Here is a 26,569-nt window from a genome sequence, read left to right on the forward strand (position 1 = left end):
ATAAGAGACAGAAGGTTCAAATGTGAAAGCAGTTATCAGGAGATTAATACATGGTACATAGGGTACACAAAAGTTTGCTATCTCACCTCTCACCACATTAAGTATATTGCTTCCCTGCTGCTTCTCCAGGCCCATGCACCCACCAAGTCTCTGAAGTCCATTAATTTGATTTTTTTTATACTTTTTAACTGTAAGAATAAAGGGAACACTAATGCTGAAAAGAGCAGTAATGTTCTAATTACTTCAGAATGTCTTCCCTTTCAACTTCAGTGAAAACAAAGGGCCTGCATTTAAACTGGAAAACATAAAGTAGTGATGCTGAAAATAGGTACAGCATGAAATGCAAAATACACTTTAGCATATGCTTAGGTACAATTGTTCTAATCTTAATCATCAGAGTTTTCAACTAAAGGCTCCTTTAAAAACCGTTGTTGAACTGGAGGGTTTTTTTTGGTACCTATCACTGAAGGATTCCTGGATCCCTATGGACTACTCCTGGGATCTGCATGTGGTCATTTAAAAACAAAAAAAAAAAGGAAAGCAAGCCTATTATCAGAACACTTGCACTTATTACTCAGAGCCTGCAACTCTACAAGGAATTTCTCAAGGTACTACAAATCAAAAAAGGTTGAACACCATTAGGCAGGCAGACCTTTGGCAGAGAACTGCTGAAGCCGGTGGGTAGGCAGACAGGAAGCCTGAGTTCAGCTCCAGGCACTAGTAACCGAAGCACTTCACTGAGCAAAGAGCAGTGATATTCAGGTTTTAAAAACCATTAAGAAGTAAAAATACTTAAAATTGTGCCCTTCAATATGTAGTGCTTTTCTTAGGCCAAGAGATCCCAAACCAAATTCTTGTGGTTCCCATGGAGTTCTGCTGAGCTGTGAAAAGTAGATTGTGGACAGCACACAGGAGCATATCAAATAATACTATAATTCATCCATTAAAAGTCTGATGAAAAGAAAGTGCATGCTTTTACTAGTAGTCATTTCGTTCATAAATTTATTCTGAATTCTTCTGATTATATCATCTGCACACTCATTTGAGATATTGTGTCATTGCACACCCTTTTTTTAAAGCCATTGAAGGTGTGATAGTAATCTGGCATTTTAGGATCACCACTTTAAAGCAACTCTGATTTTATCCCACCATTGCGGCAACATTGCAGCCAGTTTGTTCACATTTCTTTGACTTTAATTAAATTATTTGGGAGCACATATAGAATTTAATCCTCACTAGTCTTCCATTTTCCAAATTATTAATAATTAGACCAAATTCTACCCATATATGGGACCCTGAGGTACTTCAAAAGTTATTCTTTACCCTGAGAAAAACAAAATATTCTTTTTTCTGCTTTGTACTCTTTTATCCACACAGAATGTTAATTTCTCAGAGTACTACATTGCTCAGAACATCAAAAATGCTAAAGCATTACTGTGCCTAGCTCAGATATACCTTGATGCTTAATGGCACACTTGCATGAAATTAATATGCTGCTAAAGACATTCCCAAAGCTGTCTGAATGTGACACCACTAAGCAAGTCAGCAGTGAAACAGAGGAAATGGGTGGGGTTTAGGCATCAATTCATCTGAGACAGGCATTCTGCTAGGGATTGTAAATCCTATCAGAACAAAGGGAACAAAAAATTCACTCCTTGGGATCTCCAAAATTCACCGATTTGAGCAGCTATTTTGAACATAGAGAATGTAAGATCAAACCTGTCTTCTACATTGATTCAGAAGGAAGACATGAATTTCAGTCTTCTACCTCCTCTTGCCACCTTTTTAGGGAAATCTACCTGGCTTTGTTTCCTGTCACTTTCAGATGTATCAGTGATTACATATAGAAATGTACTTTATCAACTGTCTTTCATTCATCTAATGTACCATTTATACATGCAAAGAATCAGTAAGGTAAATATTCCTTTACAAATTTGTGCAATTATTCCCTACCATATCATCAGACTGTATTTCTGGAATTTTTTTATAACTGTATTTTTAATCATCCTATCAATAAAGTTGCAAAGAGCTGAAATAAGCCTTACTGGGCTGTAATTCTCCAGGTTATCATTGAAGCTTTTTATAAGTAGAAGTATAATATTTGCTGTCTTCCAATACAATTGCTGACTTAAATAAGAGAATGTGTACTTTATTATTTTATTTAGCAGCCATTTTACTCTTAAGTTCATTAACATGCCTATTCATGCTCCAGCCATCTTGTTGCTCCCCTTAGCTCACTACCTTGCTACCTTTGGACTCCTTAGCAATTTAGATCGTCACCTTCCTGATGAAATTCCTTGACCTGCCAGTTGTCAAAATGCCACCTCTTCCTTAAAAGGAGACCTTTCCTTCAGGATCTGCCTTGACTTAATCTGTCAGCTACCACTGCTCCCTTGTTTGGGGCAATGTTTGTCACGGAAATAGAAAACATACATAGAAATCGTGTTGGCAATCCTCACTTACAACAACTTCTGCCATGTCACTAACATTCTTTGAGCAGAGAACTCTGCAGTGACTTTACACTGAAAAAAAAAGCAGAAGAGAAAACTAAATCAGCCCTCCCTCCACAGTGGACAAAGTACTGTACTATGCAGGATCAGAGCTCAAAGGTTATTCCTAGGCAGTAGCCTCGGAAAGGCTCTCCCCTCTATTTGTATCTGTCTGTTTGCATTCTTCATTTCCGATAAGTTACTGCCCTGAATTAAAATACCTTCTTAATTACCAGTGCATCAAAATTATCTTATTTATGTCTGACCTTTACTGTTGATTTAGGAGAACACCAGGTCAAAAGCCAACTGAATGTACTGTTCCAAAATAACTAAGAAAAGCATTTTATGCTGAGCTGCTATAAACTCCTTTCTCTAAACTGCAATCCTCTTTTCTATTCTGCCAAGTGCTATTGCACAAGAAACCCTTCCGTGACAATACTGGTCTTTTCAAGTAGATTTATAATAGGTCTACATCACTTTGTAATTTTCCTTTGGAAAACTATCAGCTTTACTTCCTAAGTATGGTAGCCTTCCCCGACTGGTGTAACATTGAATTTGAACAAGAAAGGCCCTATACCAAATCAAGTTCAACATCCACCATCTCTTTATAAAGACAAGCATTATTCCCCATTGCCATCACAAGCATTATTACAAAAGGCCCAAAGGAATCTCACTGTGTTAGTACTATATTAAACAATGGTTTTCATAAAGTCTTCAGCCTTCAATACTCCTAGAATATTCTCAGCATCAAGTTCTTAAGTGTTCACAAACAGAAAGCATAAAAAGGCACAGACATGACTGAATTAAATTTACCTCTTGAATTCCATAAGGTGCCCAAGTCCATGCAACCAAATGGGATTCATCTGCAAGTCCTGAGGGAACTGGCAGATGAAGTGGCTAAGCCACATATTTGAGAAGTCATGGGAGTCTGGTGAAGTTCCCACTGTCTGGAAAACGGAAAACATAACCCAATTTTTAAAAAGGAAAAAAGGGAACAAGCCAGTAAGTCTCACGTTGGTGCCCAGCAAGATCATAGAATCATAGAATCATAGAATAGTTAGGGTTGGAACTTAAGATCAAGTTCCACGCCCCCTGCCATGGGCAGGGACACCTCGCATTAAACAGTATCACCCAAGGCCTCGTCCAACTTGGCCTTGAACACCGCCAGGGATGGAGCATTCACAACCTCCCTGGGCAACCCATTCCAGTGCCTCAACACCCTAACAGGAAAGAATTTCCTCCTTATATCCAATCTAAACTTTCCCTGTTTTAAGTTTTAACCCGTTACCCCTTGTCCTATCACTACAGTCCCTAATGAAGAGTCCCTCCCCAGCATCCCTATATGCCCCCTTCAGATACTGGAAGGCTGCTATGAGGTCTCCACACAGCCTTCTCTTCTCCAGGCTGAACAGCCCCAACTTTCTCAGCCTGTCTTCATACGGGAGGTGCTCCAGTCCCTTGACCATCCTCGTGGCCCTCCTCTGGACTTGTTCCAACAGATCCATGTCCTTTTTATGTTGAGGACGCCAGAACTGCACACAGTACTCCAGGGTGAGGTCTCACGAGAGCAGAGTAGAGGGGCAGGATCACCTCCTTCGACCTGCTGGTCACGCTTCTTTTGATGCAGCCCAGGATGGAGCAGATCCTCCTGGAAAAGTATGTAGAAAATAAGGAGGTGATTGGTGATGAACAATATGGCTTCACTTAAGGGAAATCATGCCTGACAAATTTGGTAGCCTTCTACAATAGGGTTACAGCACTGGAGAGTAAGGGAAAAGCAACCAACATCGTCTTCTGGACTCATGCAAAGCATTTGACACTGTTGTGCATGACACTCTTGTTTCTAAATTGGAGCAGCATGGATTTAATGGATGGACCACTAGGCGGACAAGGAATTGGCTGGATGATTGCACTCAGACAGCTACAGTCAACAGCTCCAAGTGGAGACCAGTAATGACTGGTATTCCTCAGGGATCAGCATTAAAACCAGCACTGTTCAACATCTTTGTCGGTGACATGGACAGTGGGATCACGTGCACCCTCATCAAGTTTGCCAATGACACCAAGCTGTGTGGTTCAGTTGATACACTGGAGGGAATGAATGCCATCCAGAGGGACCTTGATAAGCTTGAGAGGTGGGTCAATACCAACCTCATGAAGTTCAACCAAGCCAAGTACAAGGTCTTACACCTGGGTCGGGGCAATCCCAGGCACACCTACAGACTGGGCAGAGAATAGATTCAGGGCAACCCTGAGGAGAATGACTTAGCGTGTTGGTTCACAAAGAAGCTCAAAGCAAGCTGGCATTGTGCACTTGCAGAAAGCCAACCATATCCTGGGCTGCATCAAAAGGAGCATGAGCAGCAGGTCAAAGGAGGTGATCCTGCCCCTCTGCTCTCATGAGACCTCATCTGGAGTACTGTGTTCAGTTCTAGGGCCCCCAGCGTAAGGAGAACATGGACCTATTGAATCAAGTCCAGAGGAGGCCCAGTAAGGTGATCAGAGGGCTGAGGACTGAGCTGTCTCTCCCATGAAGACAGGCTGAGAGAGTTTGCGTTACTCACTCTGTAGAAGAGGAAGCTGTGAAGACCTTATAGCAGCCTTCCAGTATCTAAAAGGGACCTACAAGAAATCTGTGGAGGGACTTTTTACAAGGGCATGTAGTGCCCGGACAAGGAGCAATGGCTTTGAACTAAAAAAGGGTATATTAAGATGAGGTATTAGGAAAAAATTCTTACTGTGAAATTGGTGAGACACTGACACGGGTTGCCCAGAGAAGCTGTGGCTGCTCCATCCCTGGCAGTGTTCAAGACCAGACTGGACAGGGCTCTGAGAAGCCTGGTCTAGTGGAAGCTCTCCCGGGCTGTGGCAGGGGGTTAGAACTGGGTGATATTTCAGGTTCCTTCCAACCCAAAACATTCTGTGATCCTGTGATTCTATAAATCCAAATAAGTGCGTACAATTTTTATTTTTTTTCACAATTCAGTTAATTTCAATCAGATTTAACAATGATTTAGCAATCTACAGAATTGTGTATGTTGTGCAGATACTATGGGTGCAGTACAGTAAGATGTTTACATGGAATTTTGAAAGAAAACTTTAAAAACTGGAAGAGCCTATACCATATTAAAGCTGAACTATTTCTGTTTACTACAGTCAAAAATCAAACACTGTATTAGAATTAGATAGTGAATGCACACATAAATGCTATGCCATATAATAAAAGGATGCTTTTGTTAGATTACAGTGATTTCATATAGTCTTTACGCACAACTACACTGAGTAAAATGGACAAGTGTAAGTTGCAGCTCGAGACCAAAAGTTCCAGAAGGAATGCTCTGAAAAACATAAATTTATTATATATATCTTATTATTTACATTTATGTACTTTTATTCCATGCGACAATCACAAAATGCCATTCATGAAATGCCATCTCTGTGCTGACTAACTTCTCTATCTCTTTTTTAACTCTTGTCATTCCCCTTTACCATACCAGTCACAAGAAAATAGGCCAAGAAGGAGTGGCAATAAGTAACATAAGTAAAATAAAGCTACTAAAAAAAAGGCAAACGCATGTATTTGTTAGAAGAGAATATCTCCAACTACAGTTTTTGCCTATCTTTGCCAGACACACAAAGAACAATATTCATGTTTATCTGTAAACAAGTGAATAGTTAAAATCATCCAGCTCTGGATATGTAAGCAGCCTTATCTAGGTCCAGTGAGTTTAGCTTTTAGGGAAGGTCATATTTTCATGTGCTGGTACACAATGGAGACTTGATGCTTCAGATAAGAGTTTCAGGGATCTACTGGAGCCCACACAGGAACTGGAATATAAATATTAAATAATTACTAAGCCTATGTTACACCTGAATCAGTAAAAGATAAGTTTCCAGTCTGAATTCATCTTTTCCCAACAAAGAACAGACTCTCTGATTCTTCTAACAGTTTCATGGTGTATCCCAATGTTACCACAAGCCTTGAGAGATAAGGGTTTTCCTCTGTTAAGAAAATCAAGTTATTAAATTGGTCAAAGATGACTCTACCAGAAAGGTATTCAAATCTTCTTTATTAATTACCATAGGAATTTAGTTTAAGAGTCACATATAAAATTTTGCTCCGTTTTCACAGATAAAATGTATTATGTACAAAAATTCCTAGGATTTTAATTTAGTAAAATCCCAACAGTACTTAACTGAGCAAGTTATTCTCTGTACAGAGAAGAGCTCTGCAGGACTGATTCATTCTTTTACAGTGCATTAGTTTAATCACCTAGGAGATTTCTAACAGATGATGAAATAGAAGCAGGAGCAGGAACTTCAGTTATCTTTGGATGAATATATTTAGTTTCACATTCTATCCTAGCACCAAGCAAAATAAAACAGTCTAAATACACTTCAGTTTCATCCACACAATATATTTTAGTTTTGCTGGATTTAAAAACACAGAACCACATACTGTTTATTAATGCTGCAGTTAAGTTCTGGTCCTCCTATTAATAACTCTCTTGAAATAGAAGCCTATACGTTTTGGGGTCTTTTTTTTTTTTTTTAATCATTTCTTGACTTCCAGTAATTGCAATAATATTTGTTTAGAATAGACAATGTGAGTCAAAGTAACAATTACAACAAATTATAGAACAACCTTCTGTTATATCCTATGCCTTTTTTATATAATTTGTTGTATTATACAGACTGACAATTATCAAGGAATAATCCAGGGACACTCTGAAGGTACAGTGACAGATTGTTAACAGCTCAAACAAAAGTGAACTCTAATGAGCAGACAAAATCAACAAACAAAAGTACAAAAACCTGTTTTCCCTATTCAAAGAAAATTCTTTCCTGGTAAGAAGATACTGGATCAGCCCCAAACAGTATAAAAATAAATCCAGAGCTGGTAATAAAAAAGATATGATAACCAAGTTAATAAAGGAAAAGTGCATAAAAAGAGAATGAATGTTCAGTGCTACTTTGTCTATTTCCACTTTCTCAATGTCTCTAGAAGTAAATGTATTTTGCTGTACAGAACCCCTTATTTTAATAAAGCATGCCAATGTTTTTATTAAAAATTACCCTCCAAAGTTACTGGTTTTCAATCCCTTATTTTCGTCATCCTTTGTGTTTCTGCTTTGTAACTGTAGAATTATTCATAATCAAAGAGCTCAGGGGTTAAAATTATATACCATGTAATTTTAAGATCTTTGGGTAGAAATACGTAACTGGGTGCTAACATGCAGAGGTATACCCAGGGGAGATAGCATGCAAACAAATTTGACTTGCAAAAAAGTTTTGTGGTATAAAGCTCAGGAAGTTCTTGGCCCATACTGGAAGATGTAGCAGCAACTCTATACCTCCCAAACTTTCCTTCCCATTCCACATGATGCTGTTGGTGTCCGAAGTGACCCAGTCAAGGGTCCTTCCACCAACATATCAGATGGCTGTGCCATGAAGTTATCATGGTTTTCACTGGAGTGAGAGTCTTCCCTGAACACATGTTGGGAGTTGAGGAAAATTCTTTTCCATCTGGCTGCATGAAGTGACTTGCAAAGGAGGTCTGAATCCAGAGACAGTAGGGATTACATCGACATGTGGAAGACAGACATGTATTTTGTTGCCTTAATTCCCAGGATCAGTATATTATAATTTATCCTTCTCTACAACTTTGTTAATTTGAATCCAATATTGCTTTTCCTTGTTGACAAGGAAAGCTTTGCCATCAGCTCATTATGCAAGTCAACCTGTAACTATTAGCTGCAAGGTTAGATCAGTTCCTTTCCCTCATAAAATCAAATGGTCTATGCATGCAAAATACAGGCAGATCTGACCTAGTCGAACCTGTTGATCTCTGTACATTTAAACAGCTGTGCATGGAAAAGTCTGAATTAAGGACACAACAGTAGCAATACAATAAAGAATCAATTCAAATATTTATTAAGGTGGTCTGTTAGAAAAACAGGAAATTCATTAGCTTGTTTCTGTGTACACATTTCTTTGAAATGTCTTCCAAGGTGACCCAAAAATAAAGTGTTTGGTACTAAGTATGCTCAGAATGTAATCTGCACATAGGAATAAGAACACCCTGTTAAAAGGGAAGGAAGAGCATATACTGCTACACATAATGTAGCAGACACACTTCTAGTAAATAAACCTCCATATGGAGCTCCAGGTTTAGGAACCGGATACTGAACTTTGAGAGAATAAATTACATTTACTTTTAAATATTTTCACAGATAATTTTCACACTGATATAAGAATTATGTAAACATCTGCTAAAATAAATCACTGGTATTTAGATTGCAAGCTGTCTGGAGTAGACACTGACTTCAAGTTTATAGTTGCAGAGCACCCTGTGCCATGCACCCTGTCACATGGCACATCTTATCTGTTTCACTGCAGCACTCGGTGGAAATGGGGATCCCGGTGCATAGGTCCTTAAAATGCTTGCATACACTTTAAGAAATTAAACCTGCCAGAAGACCTTGCACACTAATTAAACATTGCGGAGTGCAAGAGAAATTAAGATTCCCATTCTACAGTCATAGAAGTAATGCTCCAGAGGCTAGTTATATAATTAAGTCAAGGGTTCCTTGACCCATGTCACAAAACCATTTATACAACCAGAAATCCTAATAAGCTTTTGTTATTGTGATTTTCAGTACAAATTGTGATGGGGAACAAAAGATACACTACTTCAGTGCATCTGCATACAATTTATCTTAGTTGAAAAAAGTAATATTCAGTGCTTACCACAAGGAAATGAATGCTGGGCTGGCCAGAGTTAGGTTCACAAGATGCTTACGTACCTCTTTAGGTTTCTGAGCCTAAGATTTAAGGTGCCATTTGAACATTTAGTGCTTAAAACATCTACTTCTTCCACTGCTAAAGTCAACAAGGTGCTGTTGAGTGTGTGAACAACCATCTAAATTGTGACCAATCAGTCCAAAAAAAATTCACAAAAGAGCTGTACTTCAGTCTCCCTCTCAGAAGCCACATCAATAAACAGCAACACATAAAGAACAATTCTGGATGCTCCTCTCATTAACAGCTATGGAAGCTCTGCTTCAGAGATTTGTTATATGACCATCATGATTTCCAAACAAAAAGATCACATCAAATCTCCAACCTTTTTGTTGGGGCTTTTCCATTTTGTAAAAAATATGTAAATATTTCTGAGTACAAACTGGAATGCCACGTGTCCCATCTCCACAGGTGAAGAAAATCCGTTATTGAGCTCCCAGTGTTTGGGCTCTCACTTCAAAGCACACCACAGAGGATGAACAAAACAGGACAGTCACAGGATTCATTTTAACAGCTCCATCCACATCTAAGTGCCATGTTTAGAAAACTGGTCGTCTGACCGTCTCTAAGGAATGATTTAGAATGAAATGAGGCTCAAGGCAGAAAGGTGCCTACAGAAAACCGATCGGAAATATCAAGCACAGGGATTTCAGTGGACTTCACACTACCTGAATATGACCCATATCATGTGTCTTTCTGTAACATCCAGCTATTCCAGAAGGTGTGCCTGTATCATGTAATGAACCCAAACTAGCTAGTACTTACACAGAGAGCTGTACTGCATGACATGAATACATCAGATCAGGTCCCAAGACAGCGCAATCAAATTAGTATAGAATATGAATCTAGTTAGTAAGTCCTGCCCTTCAGCAGGCAAATATAATACCATATTAGCAGTGTTACACTTTGGGCATAAGACGTTAATAGGGTTATACTATCTGGGCATCTTCGCACCACATCCCATTCTGAAATATAATGTGCTAACTCCTATATTGCATCCTTTTTTTCACCCTTTTTTTGTTTGTTTTAATACCTCTGGCTCTCCAGCAAGCACTTCCATCCCAGTGTCTGCAGAACACTTGAAGAGCAAACACACTGTATTTTAAAACCTTGGGGCCCAAACTTTCGGAAATTGTCTCAATCCAAATACACTTTGCTGAGTGCAAATTCAAAGCCTGGAGCAAGGCCCACTGGGTAACGAACCTCAGGGGCTATTAACCCACAACCTACAATTTGTGAATGTGCAGGATACTGACTCAGTAGAAAAAATAATTTTAAACATCTGTGGTATTCTTTCAATTCCAGATTAATTACACCACTCAGATTGTAACGTTAGCCAGAAATTTCAAGTCTCTCCACTGCTATGTTGAGAATGCTGTATTTTCCTTTGTGTTTATCACTGCTCTGCTACAGTAGGAAGCTTCCTGCCTAACACAAGCTTATATTCAGTTCTGTGTCCTACATTTATTCCACAGCTCACCTTGCCTGCCTTTTCTTTCTCTGTCTGACGTCCTTCTGAAAGTCTTTGTTACAGAGCATTCATTATTATTATTACTTTTAAGACAAAGGGTGTGTACATACCCTCACATCACTCCATCAAAAATGGTGATATAAATGAAAATCTAAACAGGCGGTTTAATCCTTTTGAGAAGCTAATAATTATTTTCAATCAGCAAAGACTATTCTGCCATTGCAAAGAATGATTAATGAGAGCAAATGTGTTTGTAATTTATTAGCAGCAGCGGGGGGGGGGGGGGAACCAGTTAGGAATGGAAGACATAGCATCAACATCTGATGATGTGATGGCACTTCTGCTCCATATTATAAAGTCGAACATAAGGCTGCCTCTTTGTTGATTTATACTGTGCACAGTGATATTGAGTGCCTGGGTTTTATTCATGAATGGCTTTGCAGAAATTTTTTGTAGAAGTGTCACAGAAGAAAGAAATCCACGAGTATGTACCTCTTCCACAACACTCACTCACACGTCAATATTCATCAATGTATGCTTCTCTAAGAACAGAAGTATATCACAATAAAACAGGAGAAAAAAGGCAAACAAGAAGAAGGAAAGCAGAAGATTGACTGAACTGAGATAGGAGGAACATTAAACCCCTCTATCATAACAGCTGGTGAAATAACTTTATGGCCCACACTCAACATGGTGTCTGAGAACTTTGCAGACTTAATATGCAATTTCATCTCCAGTAACACCCTTGCAAGAAGACACCACGTCCATATCACAAACAGGAAACCAAGGCATGGCAGGGCTGAAAATTTCTTAAGTAGTGTTATGATCTTATCTGTTCACTTAGTTGCCTAAATACTTCTAAAATTTGACAATACTTCTAAAATTTTACTCTTAAGGTTATATTCCCCCTGCAGAGGACTCTGACAGTTAAATGGGACTTTATGTGCCTAGATGACCCACCTGAGAGCAGCCAGACTCAACTGTCATTTTGTCTTGAAAGTGCCTTGCTTCTCCAGCACAAACGTTTCCCCCAGTCTAAGCTGCAACGAAACCTAGAAACTAGAAAAGCAATTCCTGTATCTAAATCATGTAAGCATTTCATTCCCCAAACAAATTAATGCATGCAGCATTTCCAAAAGCACAAAAATCCAGCCAAAGATATTGCACACACATTCTACTTGTTATAGGGCCAGCAGTGTCTGCAGTATGAACAAATACAGAAAAGCCTCAAAACACAAAACAGTAACATTCTTGCATGCAAGAAGACATCTGTGGGAATATTGAACTTGATGCTCAATCATCCCTGAATGGATGGTGTATCACTCCCGAACAACTAACAGGACCAAACTGGAACTGGCTGAAGCCTCTAACCCTTGCCACCATCCCAAAAGGGTGTTTGTTAGCTGAGATCAGTAGCAGCACCACTGGCCCCTTTTTATGAAGTTGGGTTGTTATGCAGAAAGAAAAGCAAAACTGAAAGAACCAGAAGGAAAAATTAAGCACAGCATTATAGCGTTATAGCTTGTCTTTCTCCCTTTTTGTAGTCCTAGAATCTTGTTTTCTTACTTTGTTTTCAATTTTGTATTAGTATAGAGGAAAGAGGGGGAAACCAATCATGAGCCATTTTATAAATAAGCAATTATTCTCAGCAATTTAGCACTTGAGAGACCCCACCTGGAGCACTGTGTGTAGTTGGGGGCTCCCCAGGACAAAACAGACATTTGCAAACTGAGAAGTCCAATAAAGTTAGTGGAGCACATGACGTATGACAAGGAGTTGTGGAAGCTGGATTCATTCAACCCAGAGAAAAGGCTAAAGGAGAGTCTAGTTTCTGTTTTCTACTTCCTAAAGCAGGGAGAAGAGCCAGACAGAAGGCTGCTGAGCTTCTTCTCAGCATTGCATAGCAGGACAAGAGGCAATCCTCAAAACTTACATCATGAGAAACTCCAATTATCATAGAATCACAGAATAGTTTGGGTTGGAAAGGACCTTAAAGATCATCTGGTTCCAACCCCCGTAACATGGGCAGAGACACTTTCCACTAGACCAGGTGGCTCAAATCCTCATCCCCAGTTATACATCAAAGGAAAAAGAAATCATAAGAAGTGTGGTCAGGAAAAGGAACAGGCAACAGGCTCACAAAGGGATCATGAAACTTCCATTCTTAGTAATATTCAAAGGTTTCCTGGGCAAAGCCCTGGGCAACTTGACCAAATGTTAGCGCAGCTTCGACTAGGTGACTTCCAAAGATCCCCTCTAACCTGTGATTCTTCCTAGACCTTCTTCAATCATCCTGTGATTCTTCCTAGACCTTCTTCTAACATGATAATTAGGAAGAAGCAAGTTTGAACTGATGCAAGAGTAAAAAGGATATGACACACAGGTTAACCTCCAGTGCCTAACTTTATATTCACATTTTGAGGAAGTAATGCCTTAGTTGGTGAGCTGTGTTTTCCAACTTCAGCAACAGTTCCTGCACAAAGGAGAAATGAGTATCATAAAAGTTTTCTGAGCAATCAGAAAAAAATAAGATTTATCATTCCAAATAAATTCACCTTGCAAACAAAAAAGGCAGACATAATCCATGCAGGCACTGAATTTGGCAGCATTTCAGGGATCATATTTTTCTAAGGATGAACCAGTCTCATAGCATTTTGCCTGTGTGTTAGACACAGATATGCTTCCTTCATCAACTATCAAGTGGCATGCATGACTTCTAGTTCCGCCTCATTCTTACTCTAACCAATCTATTTACAGTGAACAACACAAGAAAAACCTTTGGGGGGTTTTTGTGTGTCACATTATGAATCACATTTTTTGGCCCTTCTTTTGCAGGGTACTGACCACAGCTGGAAGCAGAACACCGTCCTCCTCAGATCAATGGTCTGCTCTGATATGACAAATTCTACGTTTTCATTCTGTTCCCTTTGATGTTTCTCTCTCTCTTCTCAAGCCTCATCTTGTTTTTATTCTATACATTGTATTTGGCTGAATTAGACTACAAAGTCTTGCAGAAGATGTTGGTTTGAACAAGACTTCAAAAAATGGCTTAGTACATCTGGATACCTCAACTTGAGTGACACTTTAATATAGCTGGATTTTTACAAAATGATGGACACCTGCTCTTTGAAAATCAGGCTCCTCTTAAGTTGTATGAAGATAAGCACCACAGAAGTGACGCATCTGAAACTAATAGATACTTCTGAAAAATCCTGTGACTTTACCATGAATGATAGCAAACCGTGTGCATATACAGCATTCTTTCAAGAAAGAGCCTCATATCTGGCTCAAGGGTAACAGCATCGCTGGTTTCATTGCAACTACCTCTCATACTGCACTTGTTCTAAATAAATGAGAAGAGCACTAAATTTTTAATGATCAGTGTTCCACCTGTCTCAAGATAATGAAAGAATGTAAAGTTGTTCTTACAACTTTACAGAAAGCTCAAGTAATTAGGCACTATTGGCACCCATAACCTTGGGCTGATCACACTTTATGCAGAAAGGGGAATATTTTTTTTTATGGATCTATTCTTTCTAAAAGAAGATGATTTGTTGTCGTTATATTGCTCAGGGGAGCAGCACAAGGGAAAATTAAGATCATTCTATACTCCCACTGTTCCATAAGAATACTGGGGCCCTATGGGTAAGAGAGGAAACCTAAAAAAACAGTACATGGGCTTATGCTCACCTTCCACCTAAGAGAATACCTCTGCCACAGAAGATAGTGCCCAGTTTCTGAACTTTCAAATAATTATGACTTAACTTCTTCGTCTTATGACATGAAGATCTGGAGTGTTTTCCATACTTCATTCCTATTATGTTGGCAGGGTAATGACAAACAATACCGGAGTTTCATGCCCACCTCAGCAAAAGCAGACCACCCTTTAACAAGTCTCTTGTTCTGCCTTATCGTTTGAAACAGCTTGCGTGCATTATGGATGAAATGAAATCTCTTTGCTAATAGACAAAGTACAGCAAACAGCCTGTGACAGAACACTCACATTCTTCTCCCATCAAGTCAAAATGGCATCAAATTTCTCTTGTCTGCGTTTGAAATACAACTTCCTCCCACAAGAACTTATGTGTGAACGATGATCATGCAACTCACACCAGATTGTGACACCAGGTTAGTGCAAGTTACATTTATGAGGCAGGATGAGTGTTCATCATCCTGCTGCCTAATAAAATCAAATATGTGAATAAATCCAATGCTAATGAAGATTACTGTAATCAGAGTATGTATTATAAAAAGACAGTGCTTCCAATTGACCACGTTGTGAAAAAAGAACCACCTTGCAGGTCTGCAAGTGTCATGGGGCTGCTTAACTCATCATGCGGAACTTCTGTGGATGATGAATTTAGGGGACCTGCTGACAACATCAGCTCTGTTCATGGCTCTCTGGCCCCTGGACAGGTCAGACAGAGCTCCTCAAATGTGAAGTAAAAGCAAAGATCTTACTCTGTACACTCAAAATGCCTAACTGGAACTACAGTGCAGCGTTTTAATAGTAGGGGAATAAAGATAAGAGGGGATATACTAAATCTGGTTCTACATATCACTTCAAGCAGGTTTATCCTGGTTTATAAGAATGCAAGAAGTAACACAAACCAGCTTACTGAAGAGATTAAAATTATGTTATCGAAAAAGAAAAATTCACTATAAAAAGTGGAAAGGTAGTGAAAGAGGCAAGAGGATGAAATGGAAACTCATCTCTGTGAGTTATGTAGGGCATGTATAAGAGGAATCACTGAGACAATGTGTAAAGGGCATAGCAGTGCAAAAAATATGATGTAGGAATACTGAAAACTGAACTAGCAGAGACCTTGACAGGGACATAAGAATGTCTGAGGATCTGTAATGGGTTTTTACAAAGGCCAGCATTAAAATAAGTGGATAATGAATATCCTAAAATATAGTTTAAGTGTATTGCAGAATAAGAGATAAAGAGTGGTATAACATCTGCCACCATTAGGCTTGAACAATAAAGACTTAAGTGAATCTAAATGAATAAGAACTCAGAATACTGTTGGTCCTAAATGGTTGACACCTAGCAATATTCAGTGATACAGAAAACAAGTTGGCACAAATAAGAAACTCATGTTATCATAAATGGTGTATCAATATATTAGAGAAAGACTCTTTTTTTTTTTTTTTTTGCCTTACACATAAAAAAAAAGGATGAAACTGAAAATGAGAAACATCAAAATAATACAGGGGAGACCAATCTTTGGCTGCTGTCAATAGACATTAAGGGGGGGGGAAGTTGTCTCTTTTTGGTTTTCTTTTTCATTACCCATACAGTGGTTACATCTCTTGTTTCAGCTGTCAAGATTTTAAATATGGAAATCCAAGACAGTCCTAGAGAGAAAAATTATGCACATGTTTTATCTGATTCAGAATGAAGTACTCTGTGCATCAATCAACTCTTCTAATAAATGAGAAATCAGACAAACTATATACAAGTAATTTTGATATTCAGAAAGCCTGCTTTTCTGGATACCTATTGCGAATGCTGCCCTGAGAAAAACTGAATTCAACATATGTTTCACAGGAAACTTGATTTTGACCACATAATTCAGTATAACTTGTATTATACAGGACAACTGTGGCAACACTACCTAAAGCAGACATACTACCTTGGTGAAAAAGCAAGTATTGTTAGTACAGTTAACCCTCTGAGGGTTAACTGTCTAGCTCAGTGCAGAGCTAGAAGTCCACACTGCAGGTTAGGTGCAACTACAAATACATCAGTTCAAAACTCATTGAGAACAGAGCCTCAGTCAGTCCAAGATAAAACTCTGGAGTCTTCCACAAAAGCAAAAGTGATAGGCAGGTTTATAAATAAAACAAAGACACATTGTTTTACAAAAATATATGATGCCAACTTGAAGCAGGAGCTTGTGGAATCAAACTGCTACACAAAGAGACTAGCAATGTACACTGCTGTCTTCCTAAAGCTTTTGTCAAACTATATTTTTCTTAAGCTTCAGACAAGACACATCGCCTTTAACACACACTAAATAGTCTGTCTTAAAGCCTCATGGGGACCATAGGCTCTACTGAGTTAGCATGAGTTAAAGCTGGTTGTACATGCTAACCTCACACTTTTACGTCTTTGTCTAGACAGAACATTAGAATAGATAACTTGTATGTAGGATGTAAGTATACAGAATTAGATAACAAACTGTTCCAGTAGGTGTAAACAAAAAGTCAATGTGCTGACAGTGGATTGCAGAAGACAGAAGTAACAAGTTTCCTTCCTTTTGGGGATGCCTGTCTAGCTCTCTGTTGTTTATTAATGACCTTGAAAGGTGCTGTGTGAATGTGATCAAAATATGTAGCAACTGGAAATATCAGGAATGCTTCATATAGTTAGAGAATGTGCCATAGCATTCAAATGCCTGCACTGACAAAGGTAATACCATCATCCAGGGCATTATAAGACTTTCTGGGAGCACATCCGCTGCACCATTAGTCTCTATTAATCTGAGCTGCTTTGCCCATTCTTCTCCAGAGCTCAGTGGGAATGCACACCCAATTTTCATAGGCATCTGTGGGAAAAGTTAAGGGGAATCACAGAATCACAGAACTGTTTGGTTTGGAAGGAACTTCTGGAGATCACCTATGTACAAGACACTGAAAGAACAGAGGCACGTGAGTGTCAATGACCTGCAGGGAAATTGCATTTATAGATCAGATCTTCAGCCTTTCTCACCAGACACCTCCCAATGTACCAAAAAGGATGGATTCCTGAATTAGGTTAATTAGACCCACCTTGCAAACCCAAGATTCCAGACAAGGAAGCCTAGGTTTGAACATTTTTTTCCTGATAGCTTTAATGGGCAGAGATGTTCGCTGAAAAGTTCTGCTATGGAAATAACCATAATCTGGTAATATCAAATTAACCAGCACCCAATTTTCATACAAAATGCAATTTATCCATAGAAAAATACATAGGTTTTTCAATTGTGAACTCCATTAGCTTGATACTCCAGTATCTAAATGTGTAATGTTTCAATTAAGATAGCATCTAAACTCTGTCTCAGGCACAGAATTAAACTGACATCAACAAGTCTGACATCAGGAAGATATTTTCCCTGCACAAGGGTCCTATGCTAATAGTCCCATGCACTATTAGTGCAGCAAAAACTAAACTGTGATTAGTCCATTTCTTTAGATCCCATAATTGCAATTTTCCTTTTACTAAAACCTGTCAGGTTTAGTATTAAACCTCCTGGATTTTTCCATGTTTCTGTATAACTGACTATTTGGGTCCTGAGTAGTTTGACCCCACCAAAACACATCATAACAACATATTCCCCAGGCTTTCAAACAATGGTCAGTCACTGCTGTGTAAAGTACCAGAGTGGTGTTGCTAGAGACATGGCAGATAATTAGGCTGGTTACATGTTAGTTCAGTGTCCTTATGTCCAGATGAAACAACACAAGAGGAGAGAGAAAAGAATAGTGGAAGTTGACAGGTTCACATCTTTTGTCCCTGAAAACAAAAATATATATACCTATTAGAGATTAATAGGTAATGCACAGGTACTTTCTCGCCAGGCAGAAAATGCCTGTAGAATTCTGTGTGGTTATAAGAGGGGCAGGAAGCCCCAGAAGACTGTTAAAATACAAAGGGAGTTTCCCCATAATGATCCATGCTTGATATCTAGCTTATTAATTGCAGCATGTTTTATTTGACTGTACCTCCCTCTGTTTCTAAAAATAGGACTGTCAAAAGGCATCACTGTATCAGCCGGTTCCTCTCTGCAAGTTAATCTATTATACAAGAAAAGGACTTTACAAATGGCTACATTAAAGACATGTAATGAAGTCAAAGCAGCTGTTTTAAAACATATTCAAACAAAATCTAGTCAATGAGATTTGGCCTCTGAATTTCATGTTGTACTATTAGGTATGTAGAAATTGAGCTTTTCAGGGGAATGAATTCTTTAAATTAAGTGAAAAGTCAGGCTATTTGAGCACCTCATTATACTCTTTATTGAAGATCTTTCTCATCCATATTATCCTATTACGGATTGCAGTGATACCCACAACTGTATTCACTGGTGTAATAAAAGGACGCACACAGCACTCAAACCAGTGCTTTTGATACTTCTGTCCTTATTCAAGCTCAGTTCCTATTTATCTCAACATAAATTTTGTTGCAGGATATGGAATTAAGCCATGGGGTTTTAACCCAACAATATTTTACATCCTGTAAAAATGTAATTTTCTGGGCCTTACAAAATATCAAAGCTTCAGATCATTATTAATTACTTATGCATGCATATTATTCCTCCTTCCTACTGACAGATCTTCTTTGAAGCAGAATGGGTGCATTTCCTTCAGGCTATTCTGCCTTAAAAGGGTCAGCTTGAAAACCACATTTTTGTTACGCCTATCAAACATGGTATCCACAACAGTAAGAATAACACTCACGGCAACTCCAACTGAAATAAACAACAGAGAAATATAATCTGTATCACTGACATTCGATTATGTGCCCAACCTATATAAGCTGGTGTAAGCATGTTTTGCATGTTCAAGCTCTCATTTCTCCCTTACTCAATGATCTCATGCCTTTCATCACGGAATTAAAAACTTCCTCTTTTTTTAAAAATAAGTCAGAGAATATTAGTTAAGTGCACTTCACCAGAAAGTGCGTATTTCTAACCACGAAGTTTTAAGGAGGGTCCATTTAAGTAGTTCAGACTAAAAATCTTTACGTCAAGTGGCCCTGGGTAAATTTTACACTGGAGTTTTAGTGATAAAACGTGGGCATATATATTCCAATCCCAGCCATGAATGAGATGCTCATTGCATCTAATAGAAAATGCAATGTTTAGGAAATCATGGCTTTCATGTAAGGGCACAATTCTGCTTTAATTAAAGTCAATTTGAAATATGATACTAGTATCAGTCAGAGTAAGTGCAAACCTTTATTTTTTCAGGAATCAGTTTAATTCTTTGTGCTTCAGCTAGCAACTCTGATTCCAGTCTATTGCAAGCTACAACACTAACTATGTTAAACCCAGAAAATCAAATTAAGAATGGCTAAAACACATATTTTTTTTGTGTTGCAGAAGCGATCAATAATTCTTGGAATACATATTCAAAAGTCACGTTGTCATAATGCATAGAAAATAAACAGATATATATAACGGGCACTGTTTAAACTATGAGATATAATGCCAATTAATACAGGGCTATTTTTTTTTCTAATTTAGCTCTAAGATCCATTTCCACTACATTCTGCTTTGTTCTCTTATTCCCCTCCTATTTCCTTTTCCTCTCATCTCACCCTATTTGCTGTTATCATGACATTCCCTCTTCCATATCCCCTCTCCTTCCTGTCCTGCCTCCCACTTGCTGAGCATCAACACTGCCACCCCAGTGCACCAAACAGTACAACTCATCCTTCAGCCGTGGCCTCCAGAGCCTTTTATTCACTGCTGATTTGTTTCCATAAGCTGCAAAAAAGTGGAGGTTGAAGTTCCAATTTGGTTGTCTGCATCCTAAGTTGGAAAATGTAAATAACTTTCCATGTAACCTCTTGGTGGAGTGAGTTATTCACCATCTTAGGGTGCCTTAGTTTCAGCAATCTGGCCGAGTGGATTGCACATACCACTGGGAACCCAGAAACTGCTGAGTGCTAGTAATAGCTTTAACTAATGATTCTTTGAATGGATCCTGACAATTCATTAATCCTCTTTGTCTCAGATTATCTGCAAAGTTTGGTATAATAACACTTTGCTTACCTTCCTCACAGGATTTTGCAAGAAACACTCTGACATCAAAATTTCACTCTCTCTGTATACATGTTTCAGTTTAATTTATTTCAATGGGAATTATGCTTTTGCATCTGAAGGCAGAACTCAGCCCTTCTACAGTCAAGATTGTGTTGCTCTCTGAAGACACAAACCTTAAGTTTTATTATACTTTTATTAAGAGACATATGCAAAATCAAAAGTTGAACAGAAGGCTGTTACTCCCATTAACAAGAGATGTGACAGGAAAAAGCAAACAAGGAAAATGAGGAATGGTGTTCCCTTTAAATTAGAACAAATATGTGTCCGGGAATAGAAGATGGAACAAGAGGATGAGTGCTTTCAAGGGAAAGTATCTTAACTGCTGAAGACATTCACTATATTGTTCAAGAACACTTCATGCTTACTTAATGACTGATTACTCAGTAATGTTCCCAAGGTCAGCAAAACCTTGGGTATCTGTCATATGAATGCCAGTTCCATGAATTAAAGTGACCCAAATTGCAGTAACTTTCAATAGCTGACATTTTTAAGGGCTGTGTCCCTTTATGATACTGTTTATTTATTTAAGCATAGTCAAACTATCTGTATTCCATCTGTTTAAGTCCTAATGAACAACACTGAAGTCCAAACATTTAGAACTTCCTACTTCAACCCTCAAAACAAGAAAAAAAATGTCTTCCAAGAAGCGTGTCTTTGATCCTCTCATTTGTCCTCCCCAGAGAAGAGGTAGTAGAAGGCACAGCACAACCTAAAGGTCAGCAGATTCATGCTCTGACAATAAATGGAGGAAGCAAACTCCATAGTAATAGATTCCTGACTCAGATGTGACCTGTATCCAACCCAAAGCTAACTCTTAGCCCAAGTTTTGCAGAGGTCTCCAATTCCATATTATCACAGATGCAAAGGAGATGTTCTTTGTTAACCAAGAAAAGCTTATTTATGACTTTGAGATTTAAAGCCCTTTATAGCACAACCCTAAGCACATCAAAAGGCAGCACAGATCAGAAAATGGGATCATAGCATGCTCGCGTAGGGGATGCAATAGAATAGACATGTTCTGCTCCTGCCAGAGCTTTAGGTGGCCTCTAAAGTGTTGCACCATGAAGAGCATTTTGCCATGAGCTAATCATGAGGTTTTAAAAGCACGAATCTCCTGAAATGAAAGATTACAAATGCCAAGCCACTATTTTTCAGCTTTTGGACATCTACAATCACATGTAGCATAAGAAGGGATCTGTAATAAAAGCTGCACACGCTCTCTCAGCTGACTGTAATTTTAAACGGTTCAGTAAAATGTAACAAGGAAAAAACGTGTTCATACCAAAGCAGCTATTCCTAGAATTACATTTGAGTGCCATGCCATTACAATATAAATTATATCCTCATAAGAGTATTAGAAAAATGGGTAATTAAAAATGCCAATTTATACATACATGAAACATATTTCTATTGCTAAAATTAAGTGCTTATTATAGAAACCAATTATTAAGCTATACCACACTTCAGATTTTATGAACTAAACCTAGAAAAGACTTGGCTGCCCGACTCCACCTTTAGGTATTTCAGGATAACATTTCAGCATTACCACAACCCACAGATACTTTTCAGTCACTGCTTAAGTTTGAGGGCAGAGCAGATCAACAGGTAGGCACATACGAGACTGTGAAGCTGCTCACAGCCCTACCTCATGCTTAATCCCTGCTGGAAATCTCACATTCAGCATTTATGGGGGAGGAAAGAGGGAGCAGCAAGGTCAGGGCACACATCTGTCAGGATTAGGGCACATGTATGTGTATTTGGAAATGTGTTCTGAAGTCTCCTCTCTGTATGATTCATTGAATGAACTTGAACCCATTCTCCTGTTTCTCTGGGAAGTGGCCAAATGTCAAAGCCATTCAGTGTTTTGAAAAGAATCTGTCTCAATCTGTCCTGCTATAGCTACTCCACTTCGTATAAACATTTGTACATTTCTTGGAACACACATGTGAATCTGGGTCTCCTGAATGACCACTTTAACTAGCAGGTTAATCTTACAGGCTCCTATTCCCAGGGAAGTACAAGAGCTTCAGTAGGAGATGCTTGCCAAAAAGTATGCTATGGCCTTGGATATTGGAAACCTATGTTCACACGAGGCTCCAAACCAGACAAGACAATAAAACAAAACAAAAAATGAAATAAAATAAAATACATTTCCCTTTCCTAACCTGTGATACACTGGCTTTCAAGGGTTTTCATATTGCTTCATGGGAAATTATATACTGGAGTGAACTCCACTAAATATTCTGAGTAGAAAAAGCATATAATCCTAGCAGTGTGGAACTGGGGTCCTACCAACCCAACCAGGCACTGAGCCAGGGCAGCAACTTCTTGCACTGAGCACCAAAGGACAGTGATAAGAAAAGAACAAAGAAGTATTGGTTACACCCAGAGCAAGCTCAGCATGGCAAATCAGCAATTGGCTCCTCACAAAATGGCACACAAAAGAACTTAAATAGCCAGTTTGGGAGCTAGCTCCGGTATGGATAACTATTCCCTAAACACACCATCCCACCTCCAGAATAATATTGATTCCTATCAGCCCCAGCTCAGAAAACTCCTCTGGTGGTAACAGGAAGAGGTTATCCTGTGGTACATTGAACCATGCCAGTCTGAAATGCTGTCCATACAAGAAATACTTGTCAACAGCCTTGCACTAGCAATAATTTGCTTGTAAACAAGAAAATTTAAACTAATTTTGTCCTGAGGAAAACAACCATTTAGTGATGAAGGCTTAGGTTCTGTATGCTTATCCATTCCTAAAATAAAGGAATAAATGCATTTCTTCACACCTTTGGCCAACACGGTTATGCTTGCAAGTGTCTAGAAATGCAATCAAAGCCTAATACTACACATACCAGGCAGCAACAGCATTAGAGCTCATTTAGTTTAAATCCACACTCCAGTGTTCACAGAACTGGTTATTGTTGACAATGGTGTATGTGTGTGTGTACCTGGTAATGAAAAATTAAATAATTCTCAAACATCTATTTGTTCCCTGCCAAAAACATTATTATCCACATGGAAATGACAGGCAATTACTCATCTGTTCTGAGGTCTCCCTTGTGCAGAGCACCATTCTGTGACCACCCTCACATTAAATTTGGGCTTGTCTACACATGGAGTTGTTCCTGATTAATTGTTCTTGATTAATGTCATGTGTGGCCAGAGCATCCACATGTGGCACTAATCAGAAATAGCTTTATGTGTAGACAAGCCCTCATTCACAGTAGGAGCTCTAACAAGATCAGGAGGAATGACTGGCCCATGCCCAGCACATCTTAGGACAGAGACTCTTCACACAACACAGTGTAAGATGTTCCTCAGTCATGGCTCCAGCTACAGGACATCCTCAGAATATATACTTAGTCACATTTAAAGCACAGTCTGAATTACTTTTCTTAAAGCCAGTGCTATGGACAGATGCCCAATTTGGAGACAAGTGTGCAAATATTCCGTACTAATTGCTCTCTTCTGATAGACAACCCTGCCCTCATGAAACTGCAGGGCTCATAGGAGTCAGTCCAAACTTGTTCAAGCTTTGTTGATTTTGGTCAAGCAGCAAAGAAAGGGCCTTTGAGCTTGCTCAGCTGATTCTGCCTTAAGCAGATGAGGGTGCATTTTCCTCACTACCAGCCCCCATACTCCTTTCTGCCTTTGTAGCCACTGAATCTTGCAGACTCATTCCTTCCTTGCCCTCATTTTAAGCCCTTGTTCTCGCTTGAGTTCCTTTCTGTCCACATATTTCTGACACACACAGACACCCTTCTATCTCAACAAGTTTGGTTTGTTTGGTTTTGTTTTTGTTTTTCCCCAAGCTGATTCAATTATATATTGTATTACAGAGAGCCAAACTATATTACTCCAAATGCCACAATTCAAAAGTACTTTCTTGAATAGTTATTTACTGTTTTGTTTTTGGTTTGTAGGTTTGGGCACCTACACTCAGTTCTGGCAGTGAATAGAATTTAAGGAATAATTCTCAGCAGAAGTTATTACACCAATGTCACCTGAGCACTCCAATTTTCTTATTTATATACAAAAAACTAAAGTAGTACTTAAATTTACTAGACAAGACAAAATAGTTATTTTCCTAGAGACCCTATATGGTGAACTTTTATTTTCCAGGTTTTATCTTAAAATGTTTCTATTTTTATAATGACTCAAAACTGAAGATTTATTTTTACAGCCATTACATGGGGGAAAAAAAGGCAAACAAAAAGGAGCACATCTGTAAGTGTAAACTGGTGTACTATTACCTACCTTTTCTTCTTTTTTAAAAATCTTATTTGTAAGTTTTTAATGTTTGGGTTTTCTGGTTTCTGGGAAGGGTTGGGTGCAGATGGGAGCTTAACTGCCTGTTTATTTCATAAGCAAAATGATACCTCTGTGTGTTAGATGTGGCTTTGGAATTCTCTTTTAACAGTATATCACTTGTTTTAGACCAGGTGTTGACTGGTCAAATTACAGGAACATGAAGTATAATTTGTACTTGTCACGCAGGCAGCCCTTTCTTAAAGGCATTAAGTACTATCTTTTTCACCTGATTCAGTGAAAAGAGATCTAAATGTGTGGTGGGCAGTTACACCCTCTCAATGCGCCTCCACCCACATCACCCTGCGGATGGTGCTTTGTTATCCGAGCACTGGAATCATGCTGGACCCAGCTGGAAAAGTGGCAAAGCAAGCAATGTGGGAGGAGCAGAGCTCTTAGAAACCATTCCTGGTTTTGTAAATAGGAAAAAGCAATTATAATTCAAGATGATGTAGTTTCCAAGTGATTAAGCCAGAGAGAAAGATGACTTATTCTTCCAGTGGAATTGGAAGAGGCATCTGGGGAGTCCCTAATGCACACAGGAGTCCAAACTGCCAGAGGGGCCAAAAATTATATTTCTAAAATCTCAGGCTAAGTTTATCATTAGCCAACAATTTGACGTTATAGGCACGGATAAATCAATCAAAGGTGTTAGTACTGAGGCTCCTATCTGCAGTTCAAGCAGTCGGGGGAGCTCACTTCAGACTAGGTTTAGACCAACCCCCTTAACTGAGTGTTCACCCAGCCGATTCAAAGCTCTTGAAGGGACCCATTACAGGCTTGGACCATCACCAGCTGTCAAAGTGTTTTCAGTGTACGGGCAGAGGGAAGCTCCTCTGAAAGGAAACAGAATTTAGTTAGCACATACCAAAAAAACTTTGCAAACTAAACCAGAGCTCGGTAAGTGGAGACAATTGGGGAATTAACTTCAAAACTGCATTGCTGCTCCAGTTTGGAACACCAAATACAGCCTCAGGCACCTGAAAAAGGAATGTGGATTTCCAAAGCAGCCAAGTGCAAACAGTACCCACTGACTGTTTATCTTCAGAAACAAAAACACAACATTAATCTACACAACAATGGCCAATTCATTAAAAAAAAAACAAAAACAAAAACAAACAAAAAAAAACAAACGAACAAAAAACCAAAAACCCACACACAGAAAGAAATACTGAAGCTTCTTCTATTCTTTCTAATGCCTCATATGACAAATTACTGAATTAGAAGTCCTAAACAGTGTTTAGGGAAGGGAATTGGAGGCCAAATAGTAGCCAAATCTACTAAGGTCTAAGGCACCAAGCAGCTGTGTAGATAGCCAGCTCACACTGAAATCATTCAAGCCCAGTTAGGTGCCTTAATAACATTGTGCCTCCTGCTTCCTTCTCCACCAAATAAACTAAGGAAAATAGTTTTAAAATTTCTGGGGTTAGAATAATGGACTTGTGCTCAGGCAGTTATATAATAATTTTGCACTTCAAATACCAAAACAGCTGAGAGGCTTTCATGCCGTAGATAAAGTAATAATACGTTGCACTTTTAGTTTGTTATTCTATGGATGCTACATAAAGTGGGATTTATTTTGCAGCTATTGTACTTGAGCAGCTCCTATTCGGGGCAATGGGCACTTGTGTGGGAAGAACTGCTGTGGAAGCAGTCTCCATAACACACTTATTGACAAGATT

At 38.8% G+C, this 26,569-nt stretch overlaps 1 long non-coding RNA gene across 1 annotated transcript in view; it reads right to left on the reverse strand.

The window, feature by feature from the left end:
* Positions 1-26,569, reverse strand: part of LOC133225657 (uncharacterized) — a 52,611-nt gene that overhangs the window by 18,642 nt on the left and 7,400 nt on the right. The window contains exon 2 of the long non-coding RNA XR_009729227.1: positions 3,303-3,436. This is a non-coding gene — a long non-coding RNA (uncharacterized LOC133225657). The remainder of the gene's footprint in view (positions 1-3,302; positions 3,437-26,569) is intronic.

The sequence above is a fragment of the Neopsephotus bourkii genome, unplaced genomic scaffold, assembly GCF_033783945.1.
Source record: "Neopsephotus bourkii isolate Nb327-2 ecotype Australia unplaced genomic scaffold, CSIRO-AGI_Nbou_v1 NB_1765, whole genome shotgun sequence".
In the NCBI taxonomy this organism is placed as follows: domain Eukaryota; kingdom Metazoa; phylum Chordata; class Aves; order Psittaciformes; family Psittacidae; genus Neopsephotus; species Neopsephotus bourkii.